Raw genomic sequence first — 20,098 nt, forward strand, 5'->3', positions numbered from 1 at the left:
AGGGTGTTCCCCATTTTATTTTATGACTGGTTACCCTCCTCGGTGCACAGACACTGATCCATCAAGAAGTTATGCCAGCAGTATCCGAAAGATTGACAGAATGACAGAATTACAACAAATACAAGAAAAAGCTAGGAATTGTCTAGTAAAAAATAAGATCATGTCAAAAAGACAGGTAGACAAGCAGCGAACTCCCGAACCTTCTTATAAAGTAGGAGACCAAGTCTGGCTATTCACCCCAAATATTCAATTGGATGGACCTAGAAAATTGCAATCACGCTTTATTGGTCCATTTCCGATTCAGAAAATTGTGAATCTAGTTGCAGTTCAATTGCTTTTACCAGCTGATTACGGTATCCATCCAGTTTTTCATGTGTCCTTATTAAAATCTCACCATCCAGGAACTAGAAAAGATAATCCCCCCTCCAATCATTATAAATAATCATCTAGAGTATGAAGTTAATCGAATCCGTGATGCCAAAAGAATAAATCGAAAGCTGCATTATTTAATTGATTGGAAAGGCTATGATGCAGCTGAAAGATCTTGGGAACCAGCTTCTCACGTTAATGCCCCTAGGTTAGTCAGAATTTTCCATTCTCTTCACCCAAACAAACCACGACCTACTGGACGACCTGTGAGGGGAAGAACTGTCATGAGCACAAGAAACCCCACTAATGCGAAGCCTTTCTAAAATTATTATATTATACACATATATGATCAAACTTGTTGGTTGACAAATTCCTAAAAATATTATATTGTGCACATGTATGATTGAATCTGTTGGTAAACAATATTATGTGGAAAAACTTGTCAAGTACGAATCATTCGTTATAACTTTTACTTTGGGATTTGCAGAGCATATCCTGTACATATTTGTCATGTTTAATTGGTCAAATCGTTGGTTATACGAAGGAAAGCGCATGTGGAAGAAGCGCATGACTAATTATAGTAAGATTAGGCAAATAAGTTCTGTAAACTGAAAGACGGTTGAATTCCACGTGAAACGCCCAACGAATGGAAGTCATTAGCATTTCACGTGCCAACCGCTACATGTGAAACACGAGTTGGAAATGAAATGAAAGACGCTAGTGGTAGAAAGGTATTTAAACCGCCTGCGTGTTAAGATCAGTGCTTGGTCTCGTTAGACTATGCTGCTGCGGTCTCCGGCTTCATTCTCCGGCTCCCCATCTGATTTCCGGTTCCTGCGTCCTCTTCTTGCTCGTCGGCTCCCCCGGATCTTCTTCCCTGGTTTCCCTTCCGCTCCCAACGCTCCAGACCTGTTAAACAAAAACATAAGAGATAAGTAATAGAACGCTTACAAGGCCTTGTAAGAAATAGAAAGAAACAATCGGTGAGTCATTTCCTGATTTTCTTTTGTTCTGCGAAAAATATTCAAAATAGAAAACTTACTCGGTTAAGCGTCAAGAACTTGGTAAAATCTTGAAGAAGCATTATTCAAGAAAACAAACTATTTTAAAAGGACGCATTTGCTCAGAACTGCCAAGAGACATTTATAATTGTGTAATGCAAAGACAATTATTGTTTATGAACATTGGATCACAGTGGTAAGAGTTAGAACCATGAATTGAAGGTAAATACCCCAATTATTAGATTGGGAACTTGTTTAGATAATTGAACTAGCGTTTATAGCCAAGTGGTTGTTATTTTCTTGTTTTACAGAATCAAGACAACTGATAAGAAATCACTAGACCTAATTTCAAGAGATTATGCAGACAACTTACGTTATTATTAGGTATTGTCACTTGAATTAGGGCGCCTTGTAATTTCAAAACTAAAACAGAATTTCCAGAAAGTAATATTGTTCATGCATGTGTTATTATAGATGTATCCTGAAAGCTCCATATCCTGAGAGAATCCCTCCAACTGATTCAAGTGCCAAAGGACGCAATTCCAGAGTTGTCAAGGTACCCTTTCACACACACCTGGAAGGCATCTCTTCTCTTGTTTTTCTCACTACCATCCCCCTTTCCGCTTGGGGTTTTTTCTGAATATCAGAATGTTGATTTATCTCTGTTGTTTGGGGAACTCCCGAGGAGACTGGGTTTCAATTGTCGTCAACAAGAGCAAGGAGAACAGGTGAGTGGCTTGCTTGACTGCTTAGTGCTATAGCCTTTCTGGTGTGCTACTTGCAAACACACACTGCCAGAACACGCATTCCTTATGCGCTCACTTCACCCTTTATGTATTGTACTCCTCCCAAGCACACATACACCCGTCACATGCATTTATAATGCACGCCCTGCCCAGAACTACATCTCTCATGAAACGTATTGCTCTATCCCTGCACTGTATCCTTCCTAGGCAAACATACAACCAGTGCAGAGACACCTCTCCTGTGCTGTGTAGCACTCTACATTTAACTGATGTAGGCCACAGGTTAAAAATGACCTGTTCACTGCTACTGATCACTACACTGTATGCTGCCACCATCGCACACGTGCTGCTTAACTCTTGGTGAAGGCGGTAGCCTGTTACCACTGTAATGGTAGAGCTTTGGGCACCCCTCATGGTTCAACAAGACTGAAATCATATGATAACAAAAATCAGCATGAGGGATCCAGACAACAGTACAGTTCAGCACCCAAGGAGGGTTACCCGTCCATTGCCATGAAGAGGACTTTTCCGTCCCAAAAATAGGATGACATAGCATAACATAACATAACATGGCTCCCTGTTATGAGGTTGATAGCCTTGCTGTAGAGCTAGGTGAACGTGTGTAGGTCTCTCGAGGCCAACAGTGTATTGTTTTAATGATATGTATATATTCAAGTGTTGTTTCTCACTCGGGCAGTCGAACGGCATCTGCCGGTCTCTCGGAACCTGAGTCCGTTGCGAGAGAGACTTGTGGAAGTCGGACGCTCCCAGTCATGGGTGTGAATAAATGACAATATATCCACTCTCAAACCATCACTTCACCTCCGTTTACTACATATTGTTGACGATTGGAGCATCTTCACACCCGCCGGCTCATTTTGGATTATTTTTTTTCTCTTCATTTAATTGGACTACGCAACCTTAGCCTGCTTTCTCATTTACCTTCATAACGACTCGTCGGAGTCATCTCTTCTAAGCCTTCCTGTGCGGGTTTTCTCTCGAAATGGTGTAGCAAGGATTTCTTCTTCTTTACCAAGTCACACGTTAAGCATACTGGACATCCTGAGAATGTGTGCGTGCCTGCACTTCTGCTTCTGCCCTGCAGCGCGATCAGCATCAAGCCTTCAGCGTGTGCAGTCTCAAGCCTTCAGCACATGCAGTCTCAAGCATCCGAGGGAGTTCTATGTCATCACGGAAGGCGATTGTGCGTTACACAGCCTCAATTGTGTGCGCGCTCGCATTCACGATCCCTCCTCTTCAGCGTGCCATCACACACACTCATTTTACAATGTTTCAGTAAGCTACAAGTCTTCCTGGCAAAGTTTAATGGCATTCAGGTACCTGCCCATTTCTACTGTGCTTTAAGCTGAAAACCTTTGAGTCTGCTTCCCAATACAGGCAGGCAGGAGGAAAGCAAGTATTTATGTATTTATTTAGTTACTTATTTTATCCTTTGTTTTCATTCCTTCATTGTTGATTATTGCTGGCTGCCTTGCTGTCAAATACCTCGCTTCAAGTTGCTATGATTGCCCATCAGGATTCTTTCACTTGTCATTGGCACCTGGCAATATTACAGCAAAGCCAAATAATAATTAACTCATGGCTTCAACACAACACATCACTTTGCCACCACCCATCTTACAAGTACCTTGCAAATCCAATGTTAAGTGGCATCACTGGATAAGAATCTTTGAAAATTACTTGGTGGCAATTGATGCTATGTGGTTCTCACCAGTACGTATAGCAGCAGTTTTGTATAGCTGCATTGGATTAGCAGCACAGCAAGTTTTTGACAATTTAACATGGTTTATTCCACAAGGGAGCTCAGGAGATGATTGGGATCCTTACAAGGAAGCATTGGCATGAATGAGCAAGCAGTATAATGAGGAACCTAGTATTACGCTTTATCGGCACAATTTTTTGAAAGAAAGCAAAGTGCAGATGAAACTGTTGAGAAATATGTGGCAGCGCTAAGAATTCTGGCCCCAACTTTTAAATTTGGTGCAAGCTTGGATATTTCTATATGAGATCAATTTGTGTTTGCATGCTATTCACAAAAACTTCAGGAAAAACTCCTCAGCTGCAGAAATCCTACCTTATCTGAAACAATTGATCTGGCAAAAGGAATACAACACTCGATGATTTCCACAAGAGCTATCCCTGAGGTTCAATTGTTTAGCTCAGTATGGGCCATATGTAGGTAGCTAAATACCGGTTGGTAACGGCCGAAATTCGGTAAATTTCCCGTTACCGACCGGTATTTAGGCAATTAAGATGTAGGAGGCTGGATTGAAGGATTCGGTAATTTACCGATTCGGTATTTTAAGAAATCGGCAAAATACCGAATCGGTAAATTACCGAATCCTTTAATCCTATGTAGGGAGCACTCAAGTGAGTGCATTTTTGGTTTAAGGATTCGTTATTTACCACCAACTACAAGTTGATGGTAAATACCGAATACCTTTTGAAAAGCAATTTTGTGCTTTTTTCAAAGTGCCATGTGGCAGACATACATGCCCTTAGGGCATGTATGTGCCCCACATGTGCACACATGCACGATTCAGGGGTGCAACAGGGTGTCAATGTGACACCCTGCCACCCTTGAATATGCTCCCCCTATTACCGATTCGGTATTTACCGAAACGGTAGTAGTGAATGGCTTCCCATTCATGCCTATGGGCCTCCAGGCCCATAGGAATGAATGGGAAGGTATGCCTTATTACCGATTCGGTAAATACCGAATCGGTAATAACGAATATTACCGAATTGGTAAAATTTACCGATTTTTTACCTACATTCTGTTTACCGATTCTTAAATACCGAATCGGTAAAATTCGGTATTTAGGAATCGGTAAATAGAAATTACCTACATATGGCCCTTAGTGTATACAATGAAGATTCTGTTGGTCTAGTAAACACTGGCAATAACTCAGGAAAACAACCATTCAAGAAATCTCTAATATGATTTAGGTGTGGCTTACAATCACACATGGTTAATTCTCCAAATTGCCCTGCCATCGGTAAGAGCTGTAGGTCCTGCAAAAAGGTGGGACGTTTTCAAGTTGTCTGCAAAAGTGCAAAGAAAGTGTCCATACTTAGCATTGAAGTGTCTGAAGATGTTCACAGCTCTTCTGAGAAACTTAGTAACGTAGTTATGACTATTGAAAGCAACACTGTGTTTGGAGTACGTAACGTAAAGGGTCCATGGTGTGATGATATAATTGGAAATGTACCACTTCAAGTCATGGCTGACTCTGGGTCACTGATCACCATTTTATCTGATGTTACATTTCAGGAAAAATTGAATAGTACTGTGGAACTTTCTCAAACAGACGTCAATTCCACAGCATTTGGGGAAACTGAGATTAATATGCTCGGTTATTTTAATTCAAAAGTGGAGTGTTTGGATCATCACATCAACACTTAAGTGTATGTTGCAGTGACAGGAAGAAAAACATTAGGCTGGCAAGATTTGGCCACAATGGGACTGTATCTAAAACCTGGTTTGGATATTCTGGTGGTTCCTCGTGAACTTCCAGAAGGTTAAATAGAGGATGACATGTGTATTGTAGATACTAACAAACCTGCCTTTCCAGGTACCACTTCAGACATTGATAAAAATATCAGCCAGTTTCCTACAGTTTTTTTCTGATAAGGTGGAGACAGTACTAGGTTTTGGACACCATATTCATTTGAAGCCGGAAGCTCAACCTGTTGTACATAAGGTACGCCCTTTGCCTCTGAGTGTCAGGGATGAAGTGAAAAAGGTATTGAAGAATCTTAGTTCTGAGGGAATAATTGTACCTTGTGATTTCTCTTCATGGGTGTCTCCCAGTGTAGTCGTGAGAAAGAAATCTGGGGAGGTTAGACTTTGTGCTGACTTGCGCTGTCTTAACAGCAACATTCTTATAGACTGCCATCCCCTCGCCAAAATTCATTATCTCTTGGCCAGTATGTGGGGCTCGATGTTTTTTTCCAAAATAGATTTGCGGTCAGCCTAGCACCAAATTTTTCTTAGCGTTGAGTCTCAACAACGTACAACTTTTGTGACCCCATATGGCGTATTTAAGTACCTCAGACTGCTGTTTGGTTTTGTCTCCGCTGCTAGCGTGTTCCAGAAGCTCATGGACACCCTCTTGGAAGACATACCTGGAGCCCAAGCTTACCAGGATGACATTCTGGTGTTCGCTAGCAGTCGGGAGGCCCATAATGACATCCTATTCAAGATTCTTTCAAAGATGTGCAGTGCTGGTATGACTATTAGACATGAGAAATGTAAGTTTGGTGTTCAGGAACTTGACTATTTAGGACATGCCTTTTCCCCAGAAGGTATCAAGCTAAAATTTTCTTTAATCGGAGAAATACATGATGCTGCAATGCCCAAACATAAGGATGCCGTATGTTCGTTCTAGGGTTTGGCAGAATACTATACTCAATTTGTACATGGCAAACACAAAGAGATGATGGAGGGAGCGCTGAAACTTATCAAACACTCACCCCCAGTCACAGATCTGGGTTGAATCCATCATCGTTCTTTAGCTCACTTCGCCACCCCAGTTCAGATACAGCTATATGCAAATCAGTCTTGACCCTGTGCCTCATGGGAACAGTTCAGCCCAAACTGCCAAGCCATGTCTTCCCTAGACCGGAAACAAGCATCCTGGGACCGGTTTCGCTAGCTTGAATCCAGTAGTAAATTGACCCACGTCTGGGCATACCCTGCCAACTTAGTGCGAACAAAGCAAACACAAGGAGACACAATGAGATTTGTACATGGGTATGCACAGCCAGTAGAGCCTCTGAGAACATTTCTAAAAAAGGGTTCAAAGTTCATCTGGAACAATGATTTACACAGCACTTTGACAGAGTTAAACACCTAACTGAGGAGGCACCAGCTTTGCAACCTTTTCAGGATGGCTGCAAATGCTTTGTGAATGTGGATGCAAGTTTGTCTGACCTTGGTACGGTACTTAGACAATAGGCTGGTGGTAAGGAACATACAATTGTGTTTGCTTCCAGGACACTGCAACCTGCTGAGACACGATACAGAACAATCAAACGTGAAGCACTTGCATGTGTCTGGGCAATATACAAATTCAAGCAATATATTTGGGGTCGCGAGTTTGATTTGTATACAGATCACAAGCCACTAATGTATATTCTTAATGGTGGAACAAATAAGGCCTCAGCCAGGTTAGTGCACTTGTTATCTACATTACAGAAGTACCATTTTGTTATCAAACATTAACCACGAGGAAATAATTTTAGAGCAGATTGCTTGTCGCTTATGTTGCTTGAATATGAACAGAATGAACAGGAGGATATGGAGTGTATTGTAGCAGCACTGGTTGCAGTCCTGAAGTGTACACCTATTTCTGAAGGGACTTGGCGGGAGGCGTATTCCAAAACTACCAATCTCATTAGTCAAAGAGTTCATTACTAAGGGGTGGCCAGAGAGTAGAACTCTCTCTGGTGACATGAAAGGGTTTGCATTTGTGGCTACTGAACTCTCAGTTGTTGATGAGATGGTGATGCGTCATGACCTTTTTGTCCCTCCAGAAAGTTTGCGCAAAGAAATTATTCAGACAGCGCATCACGGTCACCTAGGGGTTACCAAAACATGTCAACACCTTAAACACTACTACTGGTAGCCATCTCTGGAATCTCAAGTTAAGACCATTATTGAGGTTTGTGCAGAATGCTAACTGACAAGCGTTGGAAAGCCCTTAAAACCCCCATGCATCCTGTGTCACTTCCCCAAGACCCCTGGGACAAGTTTGGTCTTGAATTCTCTGGTCCCTATGAGGTGTTGCCTATTGAGAACAGATTTAACATTTTAATGGTGGACTACTTCTCCAAATGGTTGTTTTATTGTTTTTTTGATGGTCCTACAACTGACAATGCTATTAAATTCCTAGAACATGTTTTCAAGTTAGAAGAACCACCGAAAATGGCACTAATTTTCTATCACAATGGATGTATAAGTTCCTTGAGCACAATAACATTCAACATCCTAAAGTGGCTCTACATGCACCCTCCGCCAATGGCCTACTCGAGAGACGGCACAGAATAGTCAAGGAGGGCGTGCAGACAGCAATGTTCTCAGGTCTAGATGCCCAAGAATTCATACGAAACAAAATTTGGTCATATAATATCACCCCCCACAGTACCACTGGGGTAGCACCTTTCAAGTTGCTTAGAGGAAGGAACATGAGCTCCGATTTGTGTCCTAATTAGCTTTTTAGTAAGAATGGTCAGGAAATCAAATCTCTGGATACCATTATGTCCAGGGTTGAACTTCAAAAAAAGTCATGAAATCAAACTTTTTGATAATGATCCTCTAAAGGTAGGAGATTGGCTTTTAATTAAAACCCCCAAAAGAGTGATGAAAGAAACTTCTAGGTTCTCATCACCTGTTCTAGTCATACAGGTGAGTAAAGGTTAGGCCCTTTTGGAAAATTAGGGATGGTGGAACAAGAGGAGTTTGGTGTGACTTACCAGTCCACAGAGGGACATCATTAAGAAATGTTCTGGCTCTGACACAGACCAGAGTGAATGGTACAATTGGTTGCAGGATGTTATAACCAATGGTGTATCGGTGTGGGGGTCCTGCCCGGGCGGCACTGTTTTTGGGGGCGGTGGAGGTGAGCAAGTCGTGTCTATCCACTACCACTATTCCCCTGCCCCCAAGGACAAGTCGGCCATCGGCTGTCAGACCAACCTCCCCCCCCAACAAGTCGTCTGCTGGCCCCCACCCCTCCAGCTCTTACCTACACTGGGCAACAAACTTAAGGTCTGCCCCGGGTGGCAGTAGGTCTAGCTACGCCACTGGTTAAAACCCTCAACTCTATTGGGGGATTCACAATGTCTGTTGGAGAAAATATTTCGTCTGAATACTCTTTGGTCCCTGTGGCACTCACGGGTGAGGTTCCAGTAAACAGGGGGAATGGTCGTCCTAGGAAATTGCCTTGCAGGTTCAAAGGCTATGTATGCAAAGACTGTTCTGGATAATAGTTTTTTTTTTTTTAATCTTCCTTAAGTCTGTTTCAGGGGGAAATGTAGTATGGGGTTGTTAACATCATGGTAGAGTGAGGTGAGTGTGTGTAGGTCTCTCAAGGCCAACAGTGTATTGTTTTAATGATATGTATATATATGTATATATTCAACTGTTGTTCCCCGCTCTGGCAGTGGAACGGCATCTTCAAGTCTCTCAGCAACTGAGTCAGTTGCGAGAGAGACTTGTGGATGTCAGACGCTCCCAGTCGTGGGTGTGAATAAACGGCAATAAATGCACTCTCAAACCTTCGCTTTGCCTTTGCCTCCATTTACTACACTCCCCCTACCTCACCTATCTCTTTACCTCATCTTGGGGCATATTAGCAACAGATGGCGATAAATAACGCAAAGTGCGCTTAGCGCTTTCATATTTATCGCCGTATAACGCTGTTATTTATCGCCTGGTTAGCGTGTTATTTACAACAGGTATAACCCAGGTGATAAATATTACAGCGTTAGCGCAAAAATGGGCCATCATCGCTGGAAAACCAGCGATGTTGCACCCATAACAGAGATAGCCTTGGTGATACGACCCCTGTGGTCGTATCACCATAATCCACCTCCCATGTCAGCTATGCCTTAGTCAGGAATTTAACAGACGTTAAATTCCTGCGTTAAGGCATAGTTAATGGGATTCAAAATATCGCTACTCCTCGTTGATAATATCACAAAGCTGGGGTAGCGATATTTTCCCATGGTGTTTTGTCAGGCACGCCTCCTTTGCATCTCATTAGAGATGCAAAGTGAGGTGTGAACAAAACGGGAGCTGAAACAAGGAAACACGCGCTAGCGTGTCCTTGCAATTAATGCGATATAATTATCGCCGCTTTTCAGCCGAAAACAGCCGCAAAAGCGGCGATAATTATGTTACCAGCCCTTGATGATATGCCACCTCTTTCTTTACCTTTCACTCTACTTTATCTCTCTTGGTGGAGCATTCCCTCTATATCTCTGCCCTTCTTCCATCCCCTTCTGTTTCTCCTGCTGAGCAGAGCAGCTGATCACTGTCTCACCAAAGGAGTGTACACATATAAAGAGGAAAGGAGAGACAAAGGAAGTGAAGAGACTAAAAGAGATAAATATCAGGCTTCGCTCCATTATTTTTACTGCTTTGCCAGTTATAGAGGTAGATTTACTTGTGATTAGAAGTATGCAGCAATTACAGTAGAATTTCAAGTGCTATGTGCTTATGTTTTATTTTAATGTCATGCACTAGTCTACTAACAATTCACCAAATCTCCATCGCCCTCTCTTTCCTACAATGGAAGAAACATGCTGGTGAGACAATGAATTATACATAGAATTTTTCAAGACAATAATAAGCATAGAACCAAGTGCAAAAAGAAATGGCGTTATCAATAGTTTCTCAAGTATTACCAGGCTGGCTGAGTTTAGGAATCTTTAGCTTTCTGCTGATTTTGTGTGTCCCACTTTCTGAAAATGTAATTCACAATTCAATATTTTGTGACATCCTGAGGGGTTAAGTTAAGTGAAAATGTGTAACAAATTCAAAAGTTGTACCTAACAGAGGACCCCAAAATGTGTTTTACCTGGGGCCCTAAACATTCTCCATGACAGCACTACTTCAACCCCCTTATATTCATGCCAGTGTCTCCTCTTACCTTGCTTCCTGCCAACTCTTTTCTGACATGGGGTTAAACACCTAGGGCCTGATTCACAGAGCTAAACTTACACTCTTTTTTTAAAGTTTTCAATTTTTTGTGATTCACAAACTCTGAGTTAATGAACAGTTTACCAACTGCAGAGGCTCCCCAATCAGGTGCGGAGAGCTCCGCCCTTTAATAGATAGGCCTATATTGTGGTTGTCAATAGCCAGATGTCGTTGCACTTAAAAAAATAGGCTCTGGGCCCAATTCACAACAAAAACATAAAAGTGCATGTGCAGATTAACTTCTCTACTTGTACATACTTTTTTCCCAATTCACAAGCATTACCAGTGGTACGCCTGGGAAGCTGAAACCAGGTGCAGGTTTTAAAGTGTACTCCTGAGAATGTCATATTACATACCAGATGGGCTCATATTTCCCCTGTGTGGAATTCTACATACAGTCGAATTAAGCACAGGGGAAATGAAGCCTGAAGTGCAAATGCATATTTTTTTCTTTTGGGGGAACAAAAGTCTCTTGGAGAAAGCCCTCCAATCCTGGAAGGGGGAGATGATTGAGGAAGGGTTTTTTGATGTAGTCTTTCAGCACCGTGATGCTCCTTGCAGTGCCAACAGGCACGCAGGTGGGATGGTGGGCAGGCAGGCGGACAGACAGACAGACAGAGAGATAGAGATGTAGATATCCTCTTCCTTGTATGGGAATTACTACAGTGGATTTCTTTGCACTCATGGCAGAGAAGTCCTCAGTAATAAATTCATTTACACCAGTTAAGAATCATTTTGTGAACTACAGGGAGGAGGAAATTGAAGTATGTTTGGCCGTAGACATCTGTGAGCTGAATTTATTTGCACAAACATCTTTGTGATTTCGGTCATACTTGTGTACGTAACATACTGCCAGCTTTACACAGGCTTTAACCAATCATAAAATTGTTATGATATCAAAAATCATATGCCCTTAACTTCAGAGTGGGGTGACCAGTGTAACATCTACACAAAAACCACAAGATTGATACTAATCCAACGGGTATTCAGGAGTTGGGTGAAGGTATGTTTTTTCTTGTCAAATCTCCAGGAATCTCTCCATCTGTAATGGTACAGTCAGTTTAATTGGTTCATTTTCGTTTCTGTAAACCATCTGCATGTCAGTTGGCTCTAGTGATGTTTTCCTTCATGGAGTTGCATTCATACCTCCCCAGTGGCTAGTAAGTGCACATTACGGCAGGCAGTCGTTTACCATGACCACGAGAATGTTTATCTTAAGAGAGCTCAGAGGACCTTGAATAACACATTATTTAGAAAAACCTGTTCCTCTTGCAACACATCCGACCTCCAGTAATGTGCGCTGCTAAAATATTAAGACTTCCAAATTAATGATTCAGGGGCCTATTCACAAAATGTATTTTGTAGTGCTTTTAGTAGAACTACAATACTGCGATAGTACACTAAAGAAGTACTACAAAATGATACTAAAAAAATGTACGAGTGTAAATCTCCATCTCCACCTCGCCTATCTTTTCTATGGAGAGATCCTCACACATGTAGTTTACTACTTAATAGTACATTTTGGAAGGACTGGGAGAGAGTTTGGAGGGCTGGAGAAAGGGGCATTCTTACTACTACATAGGAGGGTTTAGGGAGGAGCAAGAAGGTTTTAGGGAGGGTCAGGAAGAGGGTTACGGAGGGTCATGCACTCCCCACACACAAAAGAGTACACTCATTGCTATTCACAAACTGCACTTCTACAGTGCTACAGTCAAAAATGGACCCAAGATAGCAGTAAGAGCTACATGGCCAACCAGTGGCCAAGCAACACCCTCCCATATAAAATAATGGTGATGGGGGCGTAAAATAAAACATCATAGGAAATATTGTTTGTTTAAAGTAAGTTCTTTAAAATAGTAAACAATATTAATAAATATATTTATTGTAAAAACAATAAAAAAATAAAACATTGAATATTTAATCACAAAATATTGTAACAATATTTTTTTTTGAACATCTAAAGTAATGTGACATTAACTTTTATTAAAAATAATGTAGTTACTTTCAATTAATATTATACATCACGTTTAATAATTATAAATCCCTAATTAAAAGAAATCTATTTCTTTACTTTGGATGGTAATTTATTTTTTCATTTAAACTTCAGAAAAATATTGTTTATTTATTTTAATATATTTAAACTAATTGAGGATTTAATTTGAAATTAATAGTGTTGCAGCATTTATTATTTTGTTCAATGTTTAAAATAAATATATAACAATGATTGACATTAGAATTTAACATAAACATATTTTTACAATGTTATTAGTTAAATAAACGTTTTTACTTTTTACAAAATTTTACCATTAAGTAAGGATGGACATCTCACTATGGTAAATTATATGAATAATGTAACTAAATCAAGTAACCTTTAAAATGTATTAGTAAAGATATGTTATGTTAAATATTAATGCAAATTACATTCATTTATTTCTTTTTTTAAATGTAGAAAAAAACTAAAGAAAAGCCTACAGCACTAATAACATAATCTTGAATTAAATAGTTTATTTATATTCATTAAAGTAAATAAAACATATTTTAAAGTTTAAATTAAAACATAAATTCCCACCTAAAGTACCAACATGTTTTAATTATGTATTAATAATTAATAAGTGATATATAGAATTAATTTAAAGTATTAAATTATATTTTACTAAACAATTGGTGTTGAATTCATTTCTAAATTAAAAAACATGATAAAATATTTTAAAATTAAATAAGAAATATGTAATACATTATGGGGGATATTCACAAGGACTTCTCTACGATTTATCTCCACCTTAACGCATCAAAAGTGGAGATAGATTTAACACCCCATTCACAAGCTGGTGCCAACTGCAGACATCGCCAGTATTCCCGCGATAACTGCCCCAAAATGTATCTCCACGGTGGACACCCCCAACTAACCCTAATGAGATGCAGAGGAGGCGTTCTCGTGCAAAAACACACGAAAAAATCACAACACCACTTTCACAACAAAATGCAAGATCTGCGATGCGAACCAAAAACAGGTGATAAGCCGCGGTAGCAGCAGGGAATTAACACCTGCCTTTTGCTGGTGTTAAGCAGGACGACTACCTGCAGCATAAAAGGGAGCCCAGCCAAGAGCCACACTGGAAGACCCACAGATGCCATGGAGACAATGATCATGCAACGCGGATACCCGTGAGGGCCACAACACCCAACACAACCACCCCAGGCCCGCCACCACCCCAAGGACCCGTCCCGCTCCCCCCCCGGAACACCACAGAGGCAGCGTACACAAAGACAGCGGTCCCACCTGAAACGCACCTGTCGCCCAGACCCAACGCCAGAGGAGGACATTGCCTATTACAGGCCCAAAAGGACAACCATCCCCCACATCCTGACCCACATCCCCACCTGCTGACGGTACCAACCCCGCGGACAACCAACATCCCTCCGCAGACAAAGCTGCCGGCTGCACAGCATATGCCAGCCTTTGGTACCATCCAACCCACAACTGCCAGAGTCGGAGGAGTCACACAGCCAGCCCCATCCAAGGTCCTCACACCTATCCTGGATGCCAACATCAGCTTGGTCTCCGAGCACCCCCACGTCACCTACACTACGCAGGAACAGCTGGAGACCAAGCAAGGCCCCTACGCCATAGCTGGATTCCCTCATGTGTCAGGGACAATCAACTGCACACATGTACCCCTCGTGCCCCCTGCCCACACTGCACACAACTACCACAACAGAAAGCACACACATACCATGACTGTGCAGGCATATAGTGGACCGTCCGGGACTCCTCAACAATGTCGTGGCCAACTCCCCAGGCAGAGTGCATGAAACTCACATCTCCTAACCATCATCACCCAGCGCTCCCAGGATGGCACAGATGGAAATGCAGTGCCCGTTGGTAAGTCCAAAATAAACACACCAAACACCTCCAGCCCACAGTCATGCAACTCACGACACTGCCAATGGACACGCAGCACAACTACATTCAACATGACACACAATATGCCATCCGACCAGACACGACAACACAACTCCATTGGGCATCCGGCCTTGCCATGCCCACAACCCAGCCGCGGCATGGCACCACAGACACACAATAGCAGGATGTGAGGAGAGGCATGGGGCAGGCATGTGCGAGAGTGGCAAATGACCAAGGAATGTGAACCTACCCAATGCCAGGTGTGGCGTGGAGGTGCCAGACAGACCACAGAGTGCAAAACACGGAAATGGCCATGTGAAGATCAACCACTGGTGCATGGAGTGTAGTGGCCAGTGGACGCTACCATGTCCCTGCGGGCTGTGAGGCAGAACGTGGAAATGTCACACGTTACGTTCGCCCCTGCATGCTCGTGCGTAGTGGGTTGGACCTGCATACGCTAGGCCTGCGTAGGGGTGTGAACAAAAAGCCCATCGCACTGATCGTGGTCCTCATTCAGAATGGACAATGCGTCTGCCAGGGCGGCACCTCTCAGCCCACCAAGAGTCCTGCACCAAGCGCGACGGGGCCTGCGTCCCTGTGCGCCTGCTGCACCCTGGACCGCTGGTCCCCAGACCCATCATGCCTGCCCCAGCACAACAACGAGGCTCCGCTCACCTGCCTACACCAGCATGTGTCAAAGAGGGCCCACCACGTGCCGGTGCAAGTTCCAAGCACCAGTCCCACGACCTCTTCAGCCTCCGCAGACCATTGCTGGCCCCCCTGACGCTGGCCCACATTACTCCTTTCTCATTGACATACTCCAGCGGCGTCCCCTGTGGCCCAGTAGGTCCCACATGTGGAACTGTGTCCTGATTCCTGAATGTCAGTGACCCCAAGTCCATGGCAGCGGCCACAGCACCAGGCTCCCTTCAATCAGTGAGGCATAATTCCATATCGCAGGCCTGCGACACGTGGTGCCACTAACCCTATTCTACGCAAGCCGGCGACACATGGTGCCACTAACCCTGTTCAACGCAAGCCGGCAACACGTGGATGAGGGCTCAGGCCTACCCTGTGGACCAGTAGGTCCCACATCCAGCACATAGTCACGAAATATGAGTGGCAGAGTCCACACCAGTGAACACACGGAGAGGAGTAAGAGGAAGAGGAAGATGCGGCTCAGTCCAGACGAAAGCTGGATCAGAGTCACAGAGGTGATCGAACACTATCAACAACTGGCCTGGTGCCATCACCCCTGTTCACCATAGGTCCGCGTCCTGTGGTGCCACTGAACCTGAACTACACAGGCCAGAGGGGCCATCCAACCTAAGCCGGCGACACTCGGTGAATGGCCCGACCTGACCGCTGCCTCAGGCCTACACTGTGGTCCAGTAAGTCACTCATGTGGAACTGTGTCTTGGGTAAGATGTTGAGGAGTCCACACCATTAGACACGCCTCATCGCAGGCAGCATCCCCTAACAGCACTGGTGCCACTAACTCTGTGCGCAATAAGTCATGGGCACCATCTGGTTGGACCTTGGTGGCGTCTGAGTCCATGGCCTGGTGGTTTTCTGCATCATCATCTGTCTGGACTGGACTTGGTGTCCGACATGTCTCTGTCCCATTCATCTCCACCATAGTGACTGTTTCAGCGTGGTCCTGCCCTCTGCATCATGCCCTGGCATCAAGCAGCCCTTGCCGGCTGGTGTGCACACACATCCAACACAGGTGTCACTCGGTATGTGTGCCTGCTAATAAATGTGGCAAAACCAAAGGGGATGATGGATGGAGTGTTGGACATTGCAAGCACTCACCCCCAGTCAACTGATCTGGGTTTAATCCATCATCTTTCTTTAGCTCACTCCGCCACCCCAGTTCAGACATGGCCATATGCAAATCAGTCTGACCCTGTGCCTCATGGGAACAGTCCAGCCCGAACTGCCAAGCCATGTCTTCCCTGGACCGTAAACAAGCATCCTGGGACCAGTTTCTGGCTAGGCACAGGGTCAGACTGATTTGCATATGTGTGGATCAGTTACCGGCTGAGCTTCCGCCTTGCAGACTTCACCTGCCTTCAGCCTGTGTTGCATTGTCGCTCGTGCATATTCGAGTGCTCCATGGATGTGTGCCTCTCTAACGTAACGGTAGCTGACCTGGATTACGACGTGTGTGTGCGCCCCCTGTTGGCCCACAACCAGGAGTGTAACCATGATGCCCGTTTATGGCATGCATGGATGTTTGGCATGCAGGCTGGAAACTGGACCTGGGAGATTTCACGAGTCGTCGTGTGCAGTGAGCACATTGAGCCACTACCCGATTGGGCAGTGGTGCACATTGGGTCCAGTGGTTCGAGTCAGCACATCTGTCCGGGTCAGCTGATGGATTACGTCGATGACATGTCAGATGTGGTGGACAACGATCGATCATTGGAGATGTTGGCCTACGCAGCTGCTCTCGCGTTCATGGACGAGTGACAAGGTACCTGCAGCCACAACTGGATGTGACCCATTGCACGTGTCCCGACCCCTGGTTGTGTGTTGGGAATCTGGTCACATGTCCCAAGACGACAGTGGACATGGCTGCATTGGCCTGGACAGGCACGGACAACCAACGCGGGTTGGCGCTGACTTGTGTTGGTGATGGACTCCCCGAGGTGGACATGGGCACTTTCCTACGTTCCTCATTCAGACATGCTGCTGCATTGGTCTGCATATTGTGGCACTTCTCTTGGCCTTACTGACACGCACTTGTTGATAAAGTTTCCGCACTTTCTCTTGTCTCCAACTGTGTTGTGTCTTGATTTGTATGCCAATGTGTGTGTCACGGACTCTCTGGCTCCCTGCCATATGTGCTTTGCTACCCCATCAGGACTGTGAGTTTGTACTTGGGCATTATCATGTCCCTGTTTCGTACTTAGCCAGATGCGTAGGCCGTTTACCGGCCACAGGCAGGTGCACTTGTGTCCTGTGTTCGGTTGTGCAAATGTTGTTGTTTGTACCACATTGTATTCGATGTTGGGGTGCTCTGCTTCCTATGTGTGTGTGCTGCATTGTGTGTGAGATATCCCTTCAGCTCTGATTCGGCTCACCCTTCTCCCCTTCAGGCAGTGTGGTTTTCACTTCTGTGCTTGTTCAGTGGTGTGATATTGCCGGGTTGTGTGACTTGTGCTCCTGGTTGGTGTTGTTACTCTTGGGCATGGTTTGTCTGCAGTTGCGCTGTGCTTAATTGTGCATGTGTGCCATTGTGCCCATCTCCCCTTGTCCCCCCAGTCCCTGCTGGTTCCTCTCCCTGTTGCTGTTGTGTCTGTTGTTTTGGGCAGTGTCCGGTCCCAGAGTCCTGCCACCATCTACAGACTGATGTGGTGGACACCATTTCCTCCATTTCATCTAGCTCCTAGTGTGGCGCTGGACTCCCACCTCAAGTGTGCATTGCTGCCTTCTTGTTGTTAGGGTGCTTCTGCTTGTTTGTGCCTTTCGCATCATTCCGGATGTTCTGGTTTTCTTCCACTATCCTCCTCCGCTCTCAGGCTGCATTCACCTTGTCCAAGATGGCCTGCCATGTACAATGTTTTGTTGCCAATGGGGCTTGTGGGGTTGTCTGCTGGCTCGGGCTGCCTCCATTGTGCTTGGCTGTTGTTTCTGTTTGGTTTGTCTTTCTTTTTCAGGCTTTTGTTGTGCTTATTCCCGCCTGCCGTGTGTGTCGCGGGCCTGGCGTTGCTTATCCCTGCTTTCCTCATCGTAAATGGGCTCATCGCACTTTTTTTGTTGTGGTTTGTGTTTTTATCTCCGTCGAGGTGGTTGTATCGCGGACATTGGTCGTGGTTTCAGCAGACTATCGCATGGTACCACCTTGTTGTGAATTCCACGTTGACACGGGATTATTTTCCCGCGATAGGCTGCGATGTGTAAAGTTGCGTTAGCATTTATTTGGTGATGTTTAGCACACGTTCTTGTGAATATCCCCCTTAGATTTTTTAACATTAAAGCACTTTTATATATATTTTTAACTATTTTGAATAATGTGATTTAATTTAACATAATTCCTATGGGGTTTTATTTTAAGTCCTTACCTTTATTATTTTCCATGGGAGGGTGGTGATTATCAGTCATTGGCCACGTGAGGTGTTGGATTTTCTACTCTTTCTTTTTTTTTGGCAGCAGGAGGGAGACGTGTAAGGCTACATTTTTTAGTAACTCTCTGATATTTGTGATAGCCAAAAGTTGCAAGTTACTCAAAAGTGAAATTACACATGTAGATATCTCACAAGTGTAAATTACCTTTGGGAACAACCCTGTAGGTGTCTTGGCCACACCAAACAAAGAAGCAAAGTCTTCAGTTAGAAGGGATTCCTTTAGAACTTTAACAGGCCAAATATCTTGCCAACATTAGGATTTTTTTGGTTGGTATTTTGTGGCGAAAAATCTAAAAGAAGACAGTAGGAAGCATTCTATAAAAACAGTAGTTTGATAGATAGTAGTGGCATTATAAAAAATAATATAATTACCCAAATTGTGTTAGAGTGGTATTTCAAATGTAAGCAGTGGCGACATAAACCATTCTGTGGACATGTTGTATTGGCAGAGCGGGCAATCAACTATTGCTCAAGAGTCCCATGGCCTGATATTTTGTGGCCTTCAAAGGCCCTTTATTTTTCATTTCAATTCATCCAACATGGCTTTGACTTAGGCCTGCTTAGCCAGTCCAACACACAACAATTGGCGACTTCAAGTAATTGGTGAGTGTGTGGACCAAGCAAACAAAGTCAGGCCAGCTCATTGCCAAGGCATAAAGGCATAGCAAGACATGCCCTCCTCCTCTGCTAGGCCTGCGGATATGAAAGTGAAGCATGGACGTGCAGCTCATTGTAGGAAGCGTAGTCACCACCAGCCTTGCCAGGGGGTCTATGTAAGGGGCTGGCTGATGGGCCTGGGCGCTGTTGAGTGTTGACTTTTCCCTTGCAGTAGGCCACAATGAGTCTCCTACCTCAGAATGACCACACCTCTAATCATGAGGGTCATGTGAGTTTGGCAAAATAAATTGCTCTCTTCAGGGAGCCAACCATGTCCATATCTCACTTTGCCACTGCTTTATCCAAGGGAATTCCACCCAACCTCTTCACACACATTAGAATAATTTCAGCACAGTGGATCTGTGCACCGCACGGAGATGCATCTGCCTGTCCCTATTTCCAGTCCACCCAGTCACAAAGGGATCAAGGGGTGTTGCTGCGGACAGATTGTACATACCTTGCACTTTGACAGGCGATATTGTTCTTTGATGGTGATCATGTCAAATTGAACTCTCTACAATCAAAAGGAATAAAAGGGTTTTATTCCTCAAGGATGAACA

This window comes from Triturus cristatus, chromosome 6, assembly GCF_964204655.1.
Source record: "Triturus cristatus chromosome 6, aTriCri1.1, whole genome shotgun sequence".
NCBI lineage: Eukaryota > Metazoa > Chordata > Amphibia > Caudata > Salamandridae > Triturus > Triturus cristatus.